The 20,915-nt window shown below is 31.4% G+C and overlaps 1 protein-coding gene and 1 long non-coding RNA gene across 5 annotated transcripts in view; one reads left to right on the forward strand and one right to left on the reverse strand.

Moving 5' to 3' along the window:
* Nucleotides 1–20,915, reverse strand: part of Cadm2 (cell adhesion molecule 2) — a 1,002,559-nt gene that overhangs the window by 418,935 nt on the left and 562,709 nt on the right. The window lies entirely within an intron of this gene.
* Nucleotides 1–20,915, forward strand: part of LOC144376455 (uncharacterized) — a 122,882-nt gene that overhangs the window by 14,060 nt on the left and 87,907 nt on the right. The window contains exon 2 of the long non-coding RNA XR_013436958.1: nt 18,096–18,161. This is a non-coding gene — a long non-coding RNA (uncharacterized LOC144376455). The remainder of the gene's footprint in view (nt 1–18,095; nt 18,162–20,915) is intronic.

Raw genomic sequence — 20,915 nt, forward strand, 5'->3', positions numbered from 1 at the left:
TTTTAGTAATAAAATATTAAAGAAAAAACAAATATTGTCCTTTAAATGCAACTAAAAGGGCCTCAGTTGTAAACAACTGTAATTAATGAAGGGTGAAACCACAATGAAAAATGAAAAACCCATCATGAATCAGCAGAAACAGAAACAACTGATAAAACAACTTGATGTGACTTGTATATTTTATTATCTAAACAAGGAGTTTACCAGTTCATTCACAGAGAAAAAAATGCTTTTTCTAGTCTTGATACCTAGAAGAATTTTGTCATAATGGTTCTTTTGATGAACTAACAGTAACATTTTTGTCCCCAATAATATTCCGTTTGTTTCTATCTCCTCTCAGTGGCTCTTGGTGAACTCTAAAGTACCATTATAAAATACAACAGGGAATGCTTTTCACATGAATAGAGAATAGAGTGTGGTGTAGTCTAGTTTAACAGTTATCTGAAAGCTAGGATTAATACTTGGTTGGAGACTGAATGAATCCTTTAAATCAGATTTTTTTTCAAACTTTTGGTTTGAGGAAAATATATTCTTTTGCATGAAAGTGTGGAAATTGCAAAAGGACTCCAATTCCTCAATTTGGAAGGTTAGAACAGTAAATAAACAAACAAAAAATACATAAGGTTTTGCCATTATAATTTATTTTTAGAACCCAATACTTTCAACAGAGAAAATCTGGTTACAATAAGTACGTATCTATGTGTGTGTGCAAGTGTGTGTGTGTGAACATTGACATGGAATCTCAGCATTTCTGTCTTTAAAAACTATCAAGTTTAGGAATGTGGCATAGCCTATATATCAGCAATACAGATCTGATGTGTCCAGCAAGTGCCAGACAATCTTACTTCTCAGAGGAATTCCTCATTTGTTGCTTCAACCTGAACCTTTTCTCAGCTTCAAGGACTGTATGCCTGCAGTTGTAAGGTACTGCCACTAGGTGGAAGCCACGTCTACTTCTTTGGTAAAATAATTCTAAAGCTGAGAACATTTTCTCTAAGGAAATAAATTTGTTGAAAAGACATACATTTAATACTCACATAACAAGTTTTTATAACATATAAATTATGTTTAAAAATATTGACAGTCTGCAGGAATTACACTAAGAATTTTTCTATTATATATACTGAAAAATCATTTATTTACTGAGTATTTTTTATTAACTAGCTTTTTGCTAAAAACTTTTCATGGTTTGTTTTAAAACTTACAAAACCCCTATGTTAATTAGACTATTATTCTCATGCTATGAATGAGGTAACAGCTTCACAGAAGTTGAAAAAATTCAGAGCCCTCTATATGTTGACTTCTGACTACATGGTGTCATATCTAGTCTTAGAAGTGTACTATGCTGAGTAATTTGCAGTATCCTAAGCATTCTCATCTTTTATATAGCTGCACATACTCTTTTTAAAATCTACCTGGGATATATTCTTATCACAGTCTCCCTTTCTTTTGCACCCAATGGTTTAACATGATATCATCTTATGTATGTCATCTCAAATCAGATTTTTCAGATCAATTCTGCACATAAAATTATTAAGCCATGTTTTACAGTGCACTCTTATGCCATCCCTTTCATAATAATACTATTAAAGTATGCAATCCCAGATACCCAATTATTTATATATTTATCTATACCTGGGTAAAAGTTATAGCCTGCTATCGCCTATATTTTGTGTGGAAAACTTCCATAGTGTTAGATATTCAAACTACCTGTTCAAGCAACTAATTTGTACACACATAATGGAAATTATAGAAGTAGCCACATTTAAGAAGGTAGCTGGATACAGACCTCCATATCCCTTTCTTCCTCACTGTCTGTTTCAGTCTCAATTTTGCTACTATTAAATACTAAAATATCCTTATAGAAGGCAAATTAAGCAGAAATGGGTGTTTCTGAATGCCTTCTTATATAACAGCTAGTGTGCTATGTTTTCATAGCTATATCCTATGGAAAAAAGCAACTGCTCACTCATGTATCCAGTAAAAATATATTATTCCGTCAAATATATTTGTCTCTCAAGCATTGTGTTAAGTGATAGAATCTTAAAGAAATGATAATATCAGACATGTAGAGTTGGTCTAACAAGACTCTTTTCAAATTCACTAAATATCTTTGTTTTGCTTTTTTTCCATAACTTTTAAAATTTTAAAAATTGTGACTCTCAATGATTGAAAGCAAGAAATATAAAAAGATAAATAAAGCCATTTGTTAGGAAGGTACTAATCGGAAAAATCTAAAGATGATTTTGTTAAAATTCCTCAGCTTGTTGGAAGAAACAGAGGTTCAGTAGTTAAAGATGTTTCTATGACAGTGTTTCCAGTGTAATTTGAAGTGTCAGCGACATCACTAAGCACAAATTTACATATTACAGACTCTTTGGGACAGAAGGCAGAATCAGCAACATCTGACTATGAGTCTTATAAGTCTTCTTCTGGCTGTTAATTGTGAAATTAAATACTAGTACTTGCCTCCAATGAGAAGACATGCACATTGGTCATAATTCCTATCTTAGGACCTACTTTCAACAATTGATAATTCACTTTCTATTGATTTTTCTAGGAACACACTTTTCCATACATTACAGGCTAATCTAACCATGCACTTGTCCATGGCTATACCACCCTGAGCTCACCTGATCTCTTCTAAATATTCACATAGTATTTTCCTTTTTATTTTATTGTTATTGTTCCTGAGACTAAAGAGGAGACAAATGTATAAGACAGCAAATAAAATGTGATAGTGTTCTTGTTATAGTGTATAATGCTTTCCAAAATCCACTTATCTACCTTATTCTTCAGCAAAGTCATCTGTTGTGAAGAAATATACGATTTCTAATTTAATAACATTTATCCCAGGAAAGTTACTAAGCAAAAAGGAAAATAATATTCTTATATTTTTGAATCAGTTTTCTTGAAACGTGATCACAGCACCACATTGTATTTTTTGTTTTTAGTTTTTGTTCAATTTATAAATTGAAACTAATGGTATAATATCACATGAAAACAAGAGATTCCCTTTACTAGAAAATTATTAGGTAACACAAATATACCCAAATGTTAAAGTCACCTGGCAAATGGACTAAATAAATTATCAAACCCATAAAATTATGTTGATATTAAAAAATACAGTCACACAAAATTCAAACTATAACAAATCTGACAGTGTTCTTGCTGTAAAATATGCCTATAGTTCAGGAGTTGAGTGAATAAAGTGCAATGTAATATGAAATAATTTACTACCTGCCTACACCACCAATTTGGATTTTTCATATCTTAAAACATTATCCTACATATTACAAGAACAGAGTATTTTGTGAGGCAAGAGAAGCAGTGTAATTAAAACAAGATCAAAACTGAGATAATCAATTGACATTACTCAATTTTAAGGGGAAAATACTAATAAAAGAAATACTGTGGGTGGAATTGTGTGTTTCATAGACATTTATTTTCATATATTTAGAATTTAGCAATGTTATTTAAATTTACATTAATTTCAACCAATTGAAGCAATAAATGTAGGTCAACTGGAGATGTAGCTCAGTGATAATGTGCTTATCCAGCATGAGATCCTGTGTTAAATCCCCAGTATTGAAAAAATATATATATATACATATATATATATGTATATATATTATAAAAAGATTTGTAAATACTTTAAACCAAGGCACTGCAAATTTAAATCTGTTAAGTAAAACTGTAATAGGAGTGTAATAGGGCTAACTTTTTTCAGTGCCAAAAGTATATGATCAATTTTACTTAAATAGGTATGAATTAGATATTTTAGATAAGAGGAAAACCACAAATTTTGTTTCACCTTTAAAATGCAATCAAATAAGAAAAGTACAAAAGAAAGAAAGAAAAGTACAGAGAGGACTATATTATAGATAAGTACTACTTTCAATTCTCTTGATATATTTGTGTAAGCCCAGCATGACCCCTTGAACAAAAGCCCACATATGCACAGGATCTCTAGAAAAGACTAAAGGTAATTCTCATTTTTTTTCTGGGAACTTAAAGATGTAGAATTGCAAGACCTTGAGTTCACCTCTTGGTTTACTTAAGAAATCGTAGAAGACAGAGGAGCAATTAAAACTGAAATGGAAATGTAAAATTAAAAACTAAATGGAAATGAAAATGTACCTTAAACGGAAATGTATTAAGTATTTCAGATTTGCACAGTAGTGGTACTTATGAAATTTTGGCAAGATATACTTAATATAAATTTATCATTTTAATTGTGGCATTAAGTATATTCACATTGCTATGCAATGCATTCTCTCTTAAAACAGCTAGATTTTAATGATAATAATTATAGGGCAGAAATCTTAGAAACAAGAGCTGCCAGAAGAAGTTAGGTTCCAGAGTAAGTAAGACCCCCAACATGGCTGTTTCTGTGGCCCATGGTATTTCAAGACTGGAAGTTCCTCAGCTAACATGCCTAATACTTTAGAACTGTGTTACTCTATTGCTACTCTCAGGACATCCTGCTTGGGTTTAAAGGCTTATATCATTTTTTTTTTACACTTTAACTGTACAATTTTAGTAAGATATGTAACATGTTTATTTCAGGGCATGAAATCCTATATGTTTATTCCAGTTGTGTGCTCAAAGAAATAATTTTAACATACATATTTATGTTTCTCTAAAAAAACAGAGAAATAAAGTGATGGATTATTTCAAAATATCCAGAATTAAATACTTATAACTGTTATAAATTATAGGGAAGGAAGAAAAAATATATGAAATGTGTACTCATCTACCAATTCATGACTTTCAAAACAAGAAAACTATTTTAGTATATAAAGAAATAACTCACCTAAGGAACAACTGTCTTCTAAAGGTGGACTTTGAGATTTGTGAATTATCTATTAAGTAAATATTCCATTAAAGAGTAATGATATATGAAGAAAAAACACTCCACAGAGATATAAGGTACATAGCTCAAAGTTTTGAACATAGATAGATCTAACATAAGCCAGTTAGGGGTATAACCTGTAGTTCTAAGAGCTGGACAAGAACTCACTAGCCATTATGAACAAAGGCAATAATCTGTGTTATGGTATACTTAATTGCAACTTGTATCGTGCCAATTTGTTCATACCTCATGGAGTTCTTCTGTTTATGCTCATTGAAGAGCACTGTTTATAACTGCATAGAGTTGTTTGGCTTTATAACTTGTGCATGTATCTTGCCAATTTGTTCATCTAGGAGGAAAAAAACTTTGAAATATAATTTGAGGCACATTTTAGGCTATTTGCATTAACTATCTAAAGAAGGGTTTAGAGTATTTTAAGAGACTGACATTTAGAGTGTATAATCTTTCATGTAGGAAGTTTCATCTTTGTCTCCTGAGGCTTCTGTTTACATTTGAAGGAAACTAAAAATATGACATTTGCTAATAGTGTCTGCTGAAGGAATGCTGCATCTTCAGGGTACTTCTAAGACATAAATTATGGCAATTATTAATGAAATAAGTCTAACCATTTCAAAGCACAAAGCTGTTTATTTTTAAAGGAAACTCATTACATTTGATATATGCCAACTTTTCCTCCCTAAAAATAGTATATCTAGGTTTCAGAAATCCTTCTCTCTCTTTGTGAATGAGATCTCTATGCTCCCAAATGATACTAAAAATGCAGGTTTTAAATTACTAGTTACTATAGGTATCAACTTGGGAGAATATGTGTAAATCTCTCCTTGGCTCAAAGGCAGGGTAACAAAACACTCCTATCTTCTGAATATCCAATGAGATTATGTTTGGAAATTTTGGGGTAATTCTAGAAAACAAATATAAATTCAAAAATTTAGGATTATTTGTCATGTATACACTCCCCAACCATTCTTTCATCTTTATGTTTAAAATATCTATGTGTTAGCAGAATGCATTGTTGGGGTTGGAGGAGGCAGGCTATGGGCAGAGATCATGTCCACAGAGTTCAATGCTCCTGAGAGACACCACAGCACAAGCCATCACAGCTCACTCTGTTCGGTGGCATATGAATGATGCAAGAAAGAAGCTGAATACATATTATCATGCAGGAAACAAATATAAAGGAAGGAAGAGGCAGCAGAGCAAGTAGAGTGATAAGGATAAAAAATGTCTGAATGCAATATTCAGACTGTCTTTATATGTGATTTTAAGGCATTTGTACTTCTTATAGTCATGATGAAGGCATGATGGTCTTTCACTTTAGTCAAACTTTTCATTTGAAAATACAGCGATTATAGGTTCCTTCACAGCTTTAAGAAATAATTCAGAGATCCCATGTGTCCTTTGTCCAGGTTTTCCCATGATAACATCTTGCAAAACTATGGTGTGATATCACAACCCAGATATCTACACTGATGCTATGAAGACCCAGAAAAATTTCATTACCACAGAATCCCTGGTATTGCCCTTTCATAGCCTCACCTCAGCCCTCAATCCTGATACCTGGCTCTTGCTAAAATGTTGTATATGTGAATTTATGGTTTATGTATCTTCTAGAATTATTTTTTACCCGTTCAGTTAATTTCCCTTGTGAACCATATAAGTATAGATGTATCATTTTTTTTAACATTTTATCATTGACTGGTATTCCAAGGTAGCAATAAACTATCATATATTTAATCATTCAGCCACTGAAAGATATATGGGTTATTGTCAGTTTTTGTCTATTACAGATAAGGTTCTGAGAATACTTATTTACTGGTTTTTTTTTTTTGTGTGTGTGTGTAAGTATGTATTTGTTTTCCAAAATAAACATCCAATGGAGTAACTATGCAATTGTATTTTAGCTGTATCTTTAGGTTTGTAAGAGTCTACCAAGCTGTTTTGAAAATTGTACATTCTATATTTCTTTCAGAAAAATATGAGTGATTCAATCTCTGTATCCTTGCCAGCACTGGTTTTATCACTATTATTTTCAGTTTAATAGTTGCATAGTGCCACAAGTTTTACATAGTAAATTATTTTATTAGATCATTGTTTTATTTTTAAAAATTGTAATGGTAACAAAAATAAAAGAAGAAATGAGAAATGTTTCAATCAGTGATGTTGATGTTACCTAGAAATAACTGAAATCAGTGACTTAGGTTAGAAAGACCTGATCTGAGGTAAGAACAATGAGGATTTAAAGGAATTTCAGGGAGTATCTTACAGTTTTCCAAAAGCATCATTCAATATTTCTAGATAATTCAAGATTGTCAAACTTGAACTGGCTGAGTAACCCAAATTCAAAGGACATGCCCTTTAATGTTCAATTGGGGAATATCCTTCCTATATGCAAACAGCTCATTTTCTATGACACAGCATGGGGATGCATCTGTTATTCAGAGCAAAACTACATAACATAAATGCTTAGTGATTATCTTTAAGATAGCATGCTTTTAAGAGTGATGTTTTAAATACTTGACAGATTAATCTGAAAACTCAGGATAGTCATTGATAAAATAAAAACAACTTCTGATATATTTTTCAGCATATATATTTACTTAGCAATCTTCCTGCCTGCTATCTAGCTCACAGATATCTGCCCTGTCCAGTTTTCTTCACTAGGGGAGCAATTTTATAGTACCAGCATAATACTAAATCAACCTGAGCAAATAGTGACATGTGGAAATTGAAGTTACCAGGGAGGGCACTAAATATTACAGAGGAAATGTACTTGGCCCTCCATATCCCTGGTTCTATATCCATGTACTCAGCTAACCAAAAATGAAAGTATTTGAAAAAAAAATATATCTTTGCTAATCATGTATACATATTTACTTTCTTATTATCATTTCCTAAATGTTATAATATAATTACTATCAATATAGCACTTATATTAGGTATTATAAGTCATTTAGAGATGATTTAAAGTACATGAAAAGATAAACATAGGTTTTATGTAAATACTAAATTTTAATTGAGGGACTTGAGAATCTGCAGATTTGGGAACCTAAGGGGGATTTGGGGACTAATCCCCCTTAGATTTTGAGAAAACATGGTAGTTTACAAATCCAAGTAGTAAGTCTATAAAACTCTAGTAAGTAGGAATAAATGTAAATAATCTAAGGGAATAAAATCACTCTTTAAGAAGGTAAACTAATGTTTTTCCTAATGTGAACTACCTGTTTTCTGGTTTCAGTTTTCTAGACATAAAGAGCAATTATTGTCTATATTATAGTGTTAAAAGTCTCTATACTCTAATGTGAGTTTTTTCAGGCATACAGTATTTTTGTGAGCACAAATATAGGTAGCATTTTCTAAAACTGATTTTGAGACTTAAATTAGAGTATTGGAAAATACATAACCTAACATAGTGATTGGCTATACCCTACATTATTAGAGATGGTTGCCTTATTATCTAAGGGAAAAATATAGAATTCTAGCTTCTCCCATTACAGATGCAATCTATTGCCATAAATCTGAAAATCAATAAAACTTGTTTTGGGGAGAGTAAATGAATACTTGATAATTTATCTCCTACACTATCTTTCAGGGAAAGTATTAGGAAGATTGTGTGTGAATCTAATCAGGTGTGTAGTGCTATTAAAAAGTAAGAGTTGCTGCTCAGAAAGGGGAAACTCAAATTGAAATTTTTAGAGAACTATCTGAGAATTTTTCATTTCAGTATAATAAAAACCATATACTAGTAGCATGATTATTGTTATCCTTACCTTTATTAATTATGCAAAACAAAGGTAAAGTGTGATCTCATAAACGGAACTGCTGGTGAGTTGCCCTGTTTTCTAGAGTTCTCATCTGTTGCATCCTGGCTATAGCTCTCTGAATTTGTCACTCTCTTTACTTCTGTTTGTGCCATTCTATACAAAGACTTTCATTTGGCATAAAATTATGATAATTTTATCTATGAACCTGAAAAGTAAGAACATTAAACTAATAAATTATCCATATGAATGTGCTTTCAAGATGTTAATAATTTAAGTCAGGTATTCTTGTTTCATATAATTCCTTTCCTCTAAATGCCTTTCTTCAGTTGAGTTATAAAACTTAGTGAAGTAGAATTATGGCTTTAGATTAAAAAACCTTACAATGTAATTCTCTAAAGAGTTTTATGCTGAAATTTGCTAGACCACTAATTTATGGAAGTATTAGCTCTGTGTGTATATGCGTATCTCTATGTGTCTATGTTTGTGTTAAGCAGAGAAAAAATAGTTGAAAAATAATAACTTAGTGGCATATAAATAATCAAATCTTTGTTAATGATGGTTATATATGGATATTTCTATGTTCAATATTTCTGGATAAATATCTATAGCATATTGAATTGTTTTCATCACAATGAGGGTTAAAGTATTTCTCATGCTTTGTTGGGAGTTCAAGTTAATGTCGTTTCTCTCAAAGATGTTTAGGTTGAATTTCTTATATCTGGCCATTGACAGATTACATCACGTGTTAAGTAAGTTTTGGCATCAAAGCAAAAGTCATCAATTCTTGTTGGGTAGGTCTCTTCTCCAATGGGTTTTGAACTCAGATCATGCAGTCATCCATTCCATTTAACTTACAGTCCCTAGCACATGAATCCCCAAGACTCAGAAATTTAGCCGTAGTATACAATGCAAACATGACCAACTTCACAACCTGTTTTAGTCATATAACAAGCCAGCTAACTAGAGCTCTATTTCAAGCCTTGGCGTGAATTTTCATGTTACAAAGCTTTATATAAAAATATGTGAATTAATATCTTTCATGCATACAAACATGCATGCATCTAAATACATGTTCATGGTATTGAGACTATACATAAGATAAAGGCATTTTTTTAATAAAATAATTTAACAAAAGATTGATACAAATGGGAAGCTTATTGTCTTAGAAAATATAGTAGCCTACTTGAACATCCAAATGTCAATAGCAACGTAATATATAAAAATGTGTGCTTTTAATGGTTGTGTTTCTATGATCTTCAACCAGTATAACATTGTGAAAGACATTGGATTAGAAATATCTTGAACTGTAATCCAGGTTGTGGTCTTAAATATGTGATCCAGGAAAGATAATTTTTCTTTTATAATTTATTGTCCATAGAATGAGGTGCTTGGATTAAGGTCCAGCTTTGAGGTACTGCATAAAAATTCAGTGGCCTCATGACTCCATGAAAGTTAATCTGATCTCATTCTTTGCTTTACCCTCTTCAGAATCCTTTCACTCTTAAGTTCTAGTCATCTTAATTTAGTAATATTCATGCCATGTCTACCCAGAGGGAGTAGTCCCAACTATTCCCACTGTATCACTGTATCGCTGATACCAATTAAATCTACTGTAGTAAACTACTTATGGAGTACATGACTGTTTAAAATTCATCATCTGCTATGACCTGCTGTCTATGTTACTGCTTGGTTATTTCAGATTATGCCTTGTATACAGTATTCATAAGATATTGTACTGTATCTCTCTACTCACGCCTTCACTTTATCACTTTATTATTTCCTTAGCCATGTGGGATCCGACTTTGTTTAGTTGAACTTTCAGACAGAACATATTCCTTGTCTTCAGTCTAGACACATCCTTGCTGCTCATCAGTGATGACTAGAATTTGGATCTTCATGCTCATTGCTGTCACTCAATGCCTAATCATAAACAAAGACTGGATTTGCTTTAGCAACACAGTTTATCTCCATGTCTAATTAGTGTATCCTTGGCTGGGGTGCTGCTAAGGTAGCAGAAATTTGGCTACTAGCTTTGTGCTGTTAATGAGAATTTTAGACTGCAAGTATAGTTTGCCTGTAGCAACTTGGTGTTTTCTTTTCATTTTAGATCCACTTACCATCAGCCCATTACACTGTTCCAATTCAGCAAAATGATACATAGTCGCAAGTTGGAATCCTGTAAAGATTCACAATCTGTTCCAGTTTTCATGGTATTACAAAACTTGAAAGACCTACTTGTTTCATCTCCTTTAGCAGCAAATAAATGTACAAAGGTGCTAAAATTAAACAAAAATTCTAAGTTGGTAAAGTTTAATAGATAATATCTGCTTAGAAGACTCTTCAATGTATTGAGGAATTTGTTCTATCCTTTATTTTGGGTGGTTCTAATGAACTGTTCGTTCTATATGTGGCACACTCTGGTCATAAGAGGAGGCACTTGGTGCTGACCTCGACAACCTCAAAACCCATCACTTTCTCCAAAAGAAAATCCATTATGCAGCCGAATTAGAACCCCTCATTGATTTAAATAGATGTTAGAGGAGTTAAAGTTACTTCCCCCTTCTGTTTTGAACATCTATTCTCCTAGGCCTCTTTATATATGTAGGCATAAATACATATAATATGTATATATATGTTATATATATATACATACATACTTATATGTCAAGTTCTTTTTATGGGGAATTAAATCATCAAAAGTATATTCTTACTGGAAAAGAAAAGTTATAGTTCCTATGAATTTGATTTTTTTAAAAAATAGGAAATCTCTCATCTAAGAAATCCTTTATTAGATGCTATTGTGGTGATGATGTAAATAAAGTAATATTTTTTATTACAAGAAATATAAAATCCTATAATTGAACATCAAACACGTTGACACTCCTTAAACATTAAGATAATAATGTGGATCTTAAAAAACCTTTCTATAATTTTATTAGATATTTTTGTAAGACCTAAAAAAAATCAACAATCTTAAAAATGAAAATTGCAATGATCAAACATTGTACAATCACAAAGGTGGTCTGTATAGCATATGAAAGGCCTGTACATGCATAAAAATGATAAAAAAAAATACATAGTTAAAAAGAAAATTGTAAAGAGAAAGCATATCATTCACTAGCAGGTAGACAAAAATTTTGATTTTTCTTTTATGCAGCATCTACTGTCTAAATAATAGATACACAACAGAAAACCCAGTATTTCTTTGCTATTCCTCTGCCCTCTACCTGTTCCCCTTTCTTCACTATACTATTATTTTTTATAGTTGTTTTAAATAGTGCTATATATGTATATATATCTTATATACATAAAATTTAAAATCAGTACTTTATATCAACATGGGCAAATAAAAATGTAAGAAAATTCAAAGATTTATTTATTTTTCTGTTAATGCACCATAGTTATGCATAAGATCAAGATTAATTTTGACATAGTTGTAATACAAGCATGGAATATAATGTTGTCCCACTTCAGTCCCCAATACTTCTTTTCTATGCCTCTTCCCTCTACCTGTTCCCCTTTCTTCACTATACTATTATTTTTCATAGCTGTTTTAAATAGTGCTATGTATGTATATTATATATATGTATACATATTTTATATATAAATTTTACATATTTTATATATATATGTGGTAAAATTCACTGTGGCATATTCATGCATGTACATGGTACAACTGCATTCCATTGTTCCTCCCCTTTTCTGTGCCATTTCCCTCCCCCTCAGTCCTTTCCTCTGCTCCATTTATTTTTTCAATTTTAGTGGAAGTCCCCCTTCTACTCCCCCACCCCCTCTTATTTTGGTCTAACTCATGTATATGAGAGAAAACATCCAACTCTGACCCTTGTTTTTCTGGATCTGGCTTATTTCGTTTAGCATGATGTTTTCCAGTTCCATTCATTTACCAATAAATGTCATATCTTTCTTTATGATTGAGTAAAATTCCATTGTGTATATATACCCCATTTTCTGTATCCATTCATCTGTTTATAGGCACTTGGGCTGGTTCCATAACTTGTCTATTTTGCATTGCACTGCTATAAGCATTAACGTGCCTGTATCACTAAAGTATTCTGATATTCATTCTTTGGTTAAATACTGCAGAATGGGAGAGTTGGGTCATATGTTGGTTCTATTCCTCATCTTCAGAAGGATCTTCATTCTGCTTTCCAGTATATTTTAATAATTTGTAGTCCCATCAACATTCTCCCCAGCATTTATTGGTATTTTATTCTTGATGACCATCCTTGTAACTGAAGTGAGATGAGATCACTAATTTAATTTTATTTAAATAACAGAAGAAAATACAGCAAAACATTTACATTTTGGAGATGGATTCAGAAGTAATTGGCATACAATTTTCTGTATGTCTCAAATTTTAATTATTTTAAATTTAAAGGTATTTTAATGACCTATCCTGTCATGAGGATAAGTAGAAAAACCATTGCAATTTGGGGACTGAAAGTTGGGAACATCAAACTTTGATCTGAACAGGAAGTAGTAAAAGCAATGCCTAATTGAGAAAAAGGGAAAGGAAAACATACTCTTCTTGCACAATTCTGCATTTGACTTGGCAATCTTTCCTTTCAGTTTCAGCGTTGACTTTTCAGTCTTTCCAACTTCCTCCACACAGCGTGTCTGCCTCTCCAGTGGCGCCAACTCCCATGGCTGTGCATGCTTGTATTTGGCAGGCGTAACATAAGAAATAAGCCAAGTGCCTGAATCTGTTTCCTTTCTTTCATTCATTCTTTCCATCCTCTATGTTTTAAAAGAAACATCTACTACTTCAGCACATTCCTTGGCAATTTCTATTTTGTTTGGACTCCCATCAATAATGGTGTTAACAAAAAGTGATGACTGCCAGAAACTTAGTTTCTGTGGCACCAGTGGCCTTGCAGGTCATCTAGCCAGTGCACCTGCTGCTGTGTAGAACCAGGCTGTTGATAAAACTATAATCTGCTCATGGTTCACCAGCTTAGCTTTGAAAACAACCCCAGGCATGTAGGAATATTTTGTGGAAAGAGCAAAGACATTCCTAGGCATATTTTTTGTATAATCCTTTTACATTTTTGAAATCCATAATCACTTTTATGCATTTCAGAACTAAGAGAGGGGTGTGTTAGTTCTGTAAACTGGAGCTGTGAATCAACAGTCTCTTCCCTTTCTGAGATATTTTTCCTGTCAACACAAAGCTCATTATTAATTTCTTCAGGGAGACAAGAGGTATTAGGGGCAAAAATTCTCATAGATAGAAACTATAATTGATAATGGTTTCTTTACATAAACTTTCTATTTAAATTAGTATCATTCAGAAACTAGTTGTCACTGAATAGGGTTCTTCTCTATCCACTTTCTAACACCCTGGCTTGTTTCCAGACTCAAGAGAAATAAAGTTTGACTTGTCACTCGATAATTATGGCTTAGGTCAACAAAAATAGCTTTAAAAAAGTTATATTCGTATTATGAATGCTTAAAACTCTCCATAAAAGAAATAGCTAAAAACCTATTAATTACATAATTCTTAACCAAATTTCAGTGTCATCATAACAAGCAATGATTTGTGAGTTTGTCACTACATATTAATTTAGGAACTTAAAATTTTGTTTAGGTCAACATAAAATAAAGATTGTATTCTGATAAAATGGAAGATGTTGGGCTGGACAATTGCAGGAATATCACAGATGGTCTGTTTATCAAAGTTTATCAAAAGATTCATTTTTTATACCTAAAAGTAAAATTTGCTAAATTAATTCCTTTCATTTATTAAGGGTAAAACTATTAATTATGAGTTACATTAAAATATGCATATATATAAATATGCAAATATTTTGTAACTATTTATTTCAGATATATTCATGAATTTAATATATCATATACCAGATAAATAAATGTAGAGTAAAATTTCAGAAAACAGATGAGATATTTGATAGGTATTTAAAAGTACTCTAGAAAGTGTACATAACAACAAAAATATCATAGCCAAAACAGAGATAATTCAATCTAAATCTCATATGATTAAATGCATACTTATCAGTCTTTTCCTTGGCCTTTACAAATGGGTTTGGCTTGCCGTCTGTTGAAGAAAATCCATTTTTGGCAAAGGTTTTATACACAAGAGATCTGGTTTATTTTGATAAAATTAAAAATTTAAAGACCACTTCTCTCCATGATTGTTTTGGTGCCTGTAAGACTTCCAAATGAAGGGGAAGCTTTAAACATATGGATAGGGCTAAGATGCCATCTGTACCCTGCATGGGACCTCATACATACTAAATATTGGGACAGCTTTTCAATCAACACTTCTCCAAACTGAAGAGGAGAAATAGATTCTAAAGTTGGGTAAAAACTCAAGTTATTTTTACCAAGTTGCTGTTACATGATAATGTACAAGTATTCACACATTTGCATAGAAGATATTCTACAAATGTTATTTTTAGAAAATGGATGGGATTATTGGAACTATGAATTTACTCTTGCAGCATACTGAATTAATTCATTATATACTTCATAAAGTTTGTCTAGAAATAAAAAATATATTAACTATACTTGATGATTTGAAAATATTTTGAAACATCATTCTACATTTTATATTAAAATATCAACATCATTATTTTATTTCTTTTCTATTTCCCAAATAGAGGTGCTTATCTTAGCCAGTGTTTGCTATAAAACATGAAATTTTCTTATCTTCAGTTTAAGTTACAAAAGGTACATGTAAAGTGTAAGCACCGGGTATTTTTCTAGATATATATATAAAATAATTTGATTCTATCAAATGAGAATTTCATGAGTACTTACAGGTACTGCTTACTGTACTGAGAGATTGAGAAACACAGAAAATATAACAATTCCTCGATCTCTCTCTCTCCTTCTCTCTCTCTCTCTCTCTCTCTCTCTCTCTCTCTCTCTCTCTCTCACACACACACACACACACACACACACACACACACACACACACACACACATGACTGGGGACATATTGGCGGTCTGTATTCTTAAAATATATTCAGGACTGGTTTTACAAGCAGAGAAGGAAACAGCAATACCCGAAAGACCTGCTATCCACTCCTTTTTCTAGGTCTTCAATGCTTCATCTTAAGACAGGAATTGTGTTCACAAATACAGAATTTTGTCTATGGAATTAAGGATTAAATTCAATGTTGGGTAACACTATTATTATCACAGTAATAGTAAAATACATTCTTATGAAGGATTAAGACTTGAGGCCAAGATGGGACTTGAGATAAAATATAGGCTACAAATCAAAACAAATTATATATTTTTAAAACACCTAGAAGTGGCAGAGTAAGTATTTGTTTAGTATTGGCTTCATTTTTATAAGTAATGAGATTTTGTAAGTAATTAGCTTTCCTACAATCAAGTGAATAATTCTGTGTGTCAATATCTCTCTAAATAAGTAAAAATTATTGTTATAGCCAAAGACTTCAGCTGTATGCACTATTGTACTACTTTATGAAAACACTATACTGGAATTTTTTTCTTTATTAAAAAACATTTTTAATTCATTTCCTATTTGATTCTTAAACACAACCCCAAATTGTGTTTTATACCAGTAAAATGTATCTAATTATATTTGGTTTGACTAAAAAACTGCTGCTCAGAAATGAAAAGAAGACCTAAAGAAATAAAATCAATAGGATAAACACTAACTTAAATTTTTCTATTATTTTTAAAATATAAAAATCTACTATTTATAAATTCTTTAGATCATGTATAACTAAAAAAAAATAAATAAAAATAAATTCTTTAGACATCTGATTTCTCTATCCTCTCAAATTCTCAAGTAGCCGACTTTATTTTCATCTTAGCTACAATGAAATAGTTGTCCCTCCATATCCACTGTATATTGGAACCCAGGAAACTGCCACCCAGGACATCAAGATCTGTGGATGCTTACAGCCTTACATAAAATATGCAATATTTGTATGAAACTATGAACATTAACTTTCAATTGTCTTTAGATTCTTTACAATACATAATACAAACTATCTGTTATAAAAATTCTTGTTATATTATTTAGGAAATAGTTACCTGGAAAATGTACATGTTCAGTACAGCACAAAGTTTTTTCCCTGAATATTTTGGATATATGGTGGGTTGAATCCATGGATGCAGAACCCACAGATATGGAGGACCAACTATTTTTCTGTATCTAAGTAGACCTATTATGTGTGTATGTATTTATTAATATGTTGTTTTATCCTAATTTTATTTATTTATTTATGCTTATTTCCTTAAGTCAGTTCATTCTCTTAGGATACCGTGAGACATATCTGATTGTAACATAATTTCCCCCTAACTTCTCTAAAAAAAAAAAAAAAAAAGTAAAACACTTGTTGATTTACAACTCCCTATCTTACCCTTTGCTGATCGCTTATTCTTGTTGTTATGTAGTCACAAGGTTACCACAAAGTGACATGAAAATGGTATTAAAATAATAAAGCCAATAATTCAGAATAAATGGTTTAGAAGTCCTGCTTGAATACCTTTCAAATTTGTTCATGAATAAAGAACCTGATTTTATTGGACTAAATATATTGTCAAAATCTAAAAATTTATTCACATTGACACAGTGAATTATTTTCTAACTTCAGTAATTTTGATGCCTGTCCTGATTTGTAAATCACCATACAGTTGCCTAAGCATGCACAGGATATTATGTGCATTGTAAAATGATCAGTAAATGATTTCCTGTACTGTTGCTCTTAATGAGAGAATACAAAGTTATTCAGAGAGCTACAATTGTGAAATAAATCATTTCTCTGCTGACCTAAAGCAATCTGCATTCTCTCTCAACTGAGTTGATGAACATTAAAATGATGCTTCAAGATAAGTTTCAAGATTTAAATAATGACCACTTTCACTGTAAGTTGCATAAAATCTCACTATGTTTTGATATTCCATAGCTCTTTAAATGTACCTGAACACATTCTGAATAATAGCATTGTCTAAGGTAATTCAATGAACATTTAAAAGGATACAGAATAGTTTTTGACATTTTGAAATATATAAAATAAACTCATTATATATGTGTGTACGAATATCTCTAAAATATATACAGAAAATACATATTAGCTAAATTGTGCAGGTTACTCTAGGTTTTAGTTAAACATAGTTAAAATCTATTTCCAGTTTCTAAAATGAAAATTCCAGTCTGATCTGTAAACTAGGGGTGTGTGTGTGTGTATGTATGTATACATATATTAAGAAGTACAATATATAATGTATCATATATTTTTGTTAACAAAAGAATGAATTGAAAGACAATGTATTAACTCTGTTTCATATGTAAATTTGGAAAAAAATTGACTTAAATGGCTCTTGAAACAAATGAGAACCTGAGAGTGTATTTGATAGAAATTTTAAGGAATTTCATATTTGATAGAAATTTTAAGGAATTTCATTGTCTCATATAATTTACTATTTTTTTTCTACAGCAAACATACTGAGCAATTTAGAAGTATAAGACAAGGGTACAAGTCAAAGTAACTCCAAATTTTGAAGTAAGTTAATTTCCTTTTTGCTCTCTTGTATCAACTCACAACATAATTACTCTGGGTTATCTGAAGTGTGTTTATGTTAAATCAGTGCAATCACACCAAAAGACAAAAACTACTACTATACATCCCTCTTTTTTTTTTTTCCTCGTCACTACCTTTTCAGTATCCTAAGGTAGTTTAAATCAAGAATAACAGCATCTATGATTATGGAAAAACTGTTACTTTGCATGGTATATGCCAAACAAGATTCAGAGGGTGTAATGGAAGCAATATGTACTATTTTAAATTGTTGAAAAGCATCAATTACACGGGCAATTTTCTAAGGCCATGCTCAAACATGCAAAATATAATATCAGCCTCCTAGAAAGCATATATTTGGCATATAAAACATTGATATAATCATTACACTGGAATGACTTCCCCAACTCTTCATTTTTACTTTACATGTAAAAACACAGTGAAATCAGTGACACACTTAGATTTGTTTTCCACAGATCACCAGATTTTAACTGGAGTAAAACAGCAGTTAGAAATGATATTTTTAAAGATGAGTAGAGTAAAAATAAACTCCTGTCAGTTTTAAAGCAAATTAAATGAAAAACACTATGTATGCCCTTTTATTTATATGCATATTTTACAATCTCACATCCTGTACATCCATATGTAATGTCAAGTTTTTAAAAAATACATATTGCTCTTTCAAACCATGTTAATCTTCTACCATGTATTTTTGGTGTCCTTTTTATCTTCCATTATTGTCTGAGAACACAGATAGTACTATAACGACTGAGTCAATTTCTACATATATACGGCATTGGGTACTTTCTCAACACATATCATAACTTAATATTCTGAAGCTTTTATGATTAAAACAGCTGTGAGAATAGTCTGTTACATATGATGTACCTTTTCAGGATAAAGCTGACCAATACTTATTCCTGGAGGTACAAAGTCAACTTTTTAATAATATATTTCTTTATGTTCCAATAGCTTTCTTAACTAGTATATTCTGGGACCACTATACTACTGGGTATGCATATGAAAATGCAGGTCACTGGGTCCCTCAGGACATCTCCTGAGTTAGAATCTCTTGCAGCAGTTGCTCCAGAGGAGGCACTCTCAAAATGCTTTCTCAGGATTCTTATTTTCCACCAAAGCTTGAGGACTACTGCTCTAGAGAGAAACATTAAAATAGTTGAAATCAATTTAAGTAAGCTTTCCAAGTGACAGTAAATAATGCAATGGCTCAGATGGGCTTTTCTCAAAATCAACCAGATCTGCCTGCAGAACTTAACAATTATATAGCTGTGGGAAAGTTATGCTTCTGGAACTTGAGTTTTATCCTGTGTTACAATTTAGAATAGTGCTAGCTTCTTTTATTTGATTTTTGCAATGCCAGTGATTGAACCCAAAACCTAATGCATGTTGCACAAATGCTTTACCCATGAGCTCATTCCAGGTCTTTGTTGTGCCTGTACAAAGAGCTATGCTTTTTCACTCTTGTTCAGTTATTACTGACATAGTTACAATTTTATTATTTATTTATTCTATGAATGATGCTGTCATAATTAAGATAAAATAAGAAAGTATACTTATAAGAATAAAACATTTACCACATATACTAACACATATGTATTCAAGGACATAACTTTTAGAAATAATGAAATCTCAAAGGAACACTTAATTGCATAGGCTCTTTCCTATGTGATTGCCCAGAATCACTTAAAAGATATTCAGAGTGATTTAATTGTTATAAAGTTATGCATTCTGATGTTTTATAAAGTACACATCTTTCCAATTTATAGTCAAATGTTGTAAGCCTGATTTCCAGTTTTAGTTCAGTATCCTAATTGTTTAATCTTTAATGAGTGGATTATTATATTTAGCCTTCACTTCTATCATGCTAAAATAAAGTGTTTGAATACTTGACATCTACACTCTCTTGTAGCTCTAAAGCTTCAGAACTCCATAAAGAATATTGGTTTAACTACTCATTCACCCTTTTGCACTACATAGCTTACTGACAAAGAGTGTTTGAATGAAAAATGAAATGAATGAAGAAATCCTAAAAATAGTAATTATATCTATCTCTACAATTTGAGAAAGATACTACAGATGTGAAATCTTTAATCTGTAAAAATAAAGTATGCTAAAAATCACAAAACATTTAATTTAATGAATTTAAGAATCACCATCACCATTCCAAATGAAAAATTACAAGCCAAATAATTCAGAAGAGGAAAAAATGGAATTTTCATAGGAATACATTAGTGGCTTTCTGAACTTTAGGAAGTCTCTGATTTCTTGGAAATTATATATCTAGTAGAAATATTTTTAAAGGGTATCAATATTAGAATTTCAACAAAATACTTCAAAAGAGCATTGCAATATGTTTCTACTGATATTAGGAAAGTTGATCAGCTTCTTAGGCAGTATTTTCTTTTTTTCTTTTTTTTTTAGTTAGGTAGTATTTTCAATAAGATAGAGATACATTCTTAAGAATGATAGGAAAAAATTCTTTAGATAGACAATCTTTCAACTGACTCTTGGAAAGAGTAAGATATCAAATTTCTAATTCAGGAGAAATCATGTCTTGTCTGGAACTTAAAAGAGAAATGACATGGAGGAACACAAGCATTCATTCAAGGAATCAGTGTATGATCAAAATGCACTTATGATACGTGCCCAAAAGAAGGTGGAAAGGGGCAGATTAATCTTATCAATAATTATAAAAGTGCAATGGCTAAATAAGCTTCC

Source organism: Ictidomys tridecemlineatus, chromosome 3 (assembly GCF_052094955.1).
Source record: "Ictidomys tridecemlineatus isolate mIctTri1 chromosome 3, mIctTri1.hap1, whole genome shotgun sequence".
Lineage (NCBI taxonomy): Eukaryota > Metazoa > Chordata > Mammalia > Rodentia > Sciuridae > Ictidomys > Ictidomys tridecemlineatus.